This window comes from Condylura cristata, unplaced genomic scaffold, assembly GCF_000260355.1.
Source record: "Condylura cristata isolate star-nosed mole 26May11 unplaced genomic scaffold, ConCri1.0 scaffold00006, whole genome shotgun sequence".
Classification (NCBI taxonomy): Eukaryota; Metazoa; Chordata; class Mammalia; order Eulipotyphla; family Talpidae; genus Condylura; species Condylura cristata.
This window is the reverse complement of record NW_004567107.1, coordinates 55,542,829-55,545,597: the sequence shown is the minus strand read 5'-3', so window position 1 is coordinate 55,545,597 and position 2,769 is coordinate 55,542,829.

Below are 2,769 nucleotides of genomic sequence, written 5' to 3'. Positions count from 1 at the left end.
GGTTTGCTGTAAACATCCAAGCATTTTCAGCTGTTTTAAATGGGAATTCCTTCAAAGATATATAACATACAGTACAATAATAGAGGCCTACAGTTAACATATTCAATGATGAAAAGCTTGAAATATATATATATGTAACATACATTGCATTTTTTCACAATAAAATTTAATTGTGAAATTATTTCATTCATTATCCATTCGTTCATTATTAACAGACATTATTCTTACATCCATTTAAGACTCCTAAACTCCTTTCTATAAGTGAGGTCAGTTTTAGTTAAGCCCTTTCTCCCATGTTCTGCCTAACCTTCATACATATCCTTTAGTCACATCATTTTTAGTCAAATCATTGGGGACAAATGATTTCAACATATAACTCAATATGGACAGTTATCATATACCCCGGGTTAATATTCTCCATTAATTTTTCACTAGCATTAGAATAGTAGCCAAAGATCTTTCCATGATCTACAGAGCACTATGCGGCCTAACTCCAGCCTCTCTCTAACAGTCTCCTCCTCATTTACTGTGGTTTGTATACTAGCTTTCTCATTGTTCCTCCAAGTGACTCAGGTTTACAGGTTCTCTGCACTTGCTATTGTTACTTCCTGAAAGATTCTTCCCTCATTTTCACCTGACTTCCTCCTTCTCCTTATGTAGGTCTAAGGTCAAATGTCACTTCCTCAGAAGCCATCACTGTCTCCCACACTAAGCAGACCTCTATCTCTTTCTTGCTTATTTTCAATTCAACCATTAAAGCACTGTCAGATGTTTTCATATTTCTAGTATTTTTTAAAGATTTATTTATTTATGCATACAGGCCAGAGGTGCAGGGGCCATGAGAGTATTCACCAGAGGCAGAGTGGGGAGCAGAACAGGCAGATCTATGATGTACACTGCTGAGAGGAACAGTGGGCAGGTCAGGAGAGGTCTGCTGTGTCATGTGGATCAACTCCAGGGTAGGGATCGAACTCATGAAGTGGCTTTAGCTTCTAGTGCTGTGTTTTAACCCACTGTGCCACCTAGGAGGGCCCCATATTTCTAGTTTTTTAATCCACGTTCACTCTGCCAGGTCTGTTACACTTCAGAAGTGGAAGGCATTTATCTCTCTGTCTTGTTAATTGTCTTATTTCTGGAACAGCTCCTCTCATAGAGGAGGCCCTCAGATAGTTGTTAACGTAATAAACCCCAACTCAACTCCATACCTACTTAAAGCTCATGCCCATCTATCATGGGATATTTTGATTGTTTTGTGTCTTGCTATATCTTGGGTAATTTAGTTTGAATTATCAATGAGGAGGCTATCCTCAGATGACTATAAAACAATAACAAGCTGGTAATGTCCAATGTCACTCAATCCAGTGTGGAAGACACACTTCAATTTCCTGGCAGTTCTTCTCAAACTTTTCTAACAAGTATAACTAGTAGCTTAGAATGGTGAATAATATTTATTTTGGAGTATAAACTAGCCTCTGAGAGCAAAATATCTGAAATTTCATGATTTTTTTTTTGAAATCCAGATGAATTTGCATTCTAATCCATTCTACAGAGTTTGATTTAATATAAGAGAAATTTTCCTTCAAATTTTTTAAACAAAAAGATGTGTTCTCCAAGAAGATACATTCTATGTACTGGAGAACAAAAAGTAGCAAGTGATTAAGGTCCAAATTGATAATCATCTAGAAATGATTCTGGAGGAATATTGAAGAGCAAACTTTCCCCACCCACGTCTTTACTGCATAACACACTTCCCCCCATCTTCACCCCAGGGAGGAAGATCTCTAGATTCACCAAAGTGAAACCAGAGTTCTAGGGTGTGTCAAGTCTTGAGAAGGAAGAAGGCTGAATGAAGTTAAATCTTTCTGTGTTACTCATTTTGGACATCTCTTCTAAGTCACTTTACTGATGTTTTCTTGCCGCTTGGTGATGGAGAGGTGCAATCCTCCTTGGCCCTGAGAGAAGAGACACTAGTCAGGTGATGCAACTTGACTTCTCAGGACCACCCTGGTTTATGTCTCTTGTCTTCACATAAGTATTATTAGTGTTCCCTTCTCCATTGTGCAATATTTTGTCACTCTAAGGATGCCTGCCCCACTTTGTCCCCAACTTAAAAGGATGCACAGAAACCAAACTAAATAAGCTGCAGACAATACAACATTAAAACTTCTTTTAGTCAAATTTCAAACCACCAAGAAAAAGGAGTTCTTGTAACACAGGTTGGTTGCTCATTTCATTCATTGAGGAAATCACATAAGCACTTGAGAGCCAAACCTTGGTTTGTGGTAATAGCTTCGTTTACCCAATACATTTCTAGAGGTAGGGACCTATAATCACTACTGGCTGCTCAATGATGATTGGGGGCTCAAGATACAGGCCATCTAGCACACCTCACAATAATAATATTTTTTTTAAAGATGTATTTATTTATTCATACAGAACTGGGGTACAGGCCAGAGATGCGGAGGGTGAGAGGACTCACTAGAGAGAGAGCGGGGAGCAGAACAGGCAGATCGACGAAGTAGAATGCTGAGGGGAGCAGCGGGCGGGTCAGGAAAGGTCTGCCGCGCCATGTGGTCACCTCCGGGTCAGGCGGGAATCAAACTCATGCGGAAGTGGCTTTAGCTTCTCAGTGCAGTGCTTTAACCCGCTGCGCCATCAGGGAGGGCCCCAATCTAGCAGACTTTTAAAAAAAGATTTATTTATTTATGCATAAAGAACTGCGGTACAGGCCAGAGGTGCAGGAGGGGTGAGAGGATTCACCAGAGACAG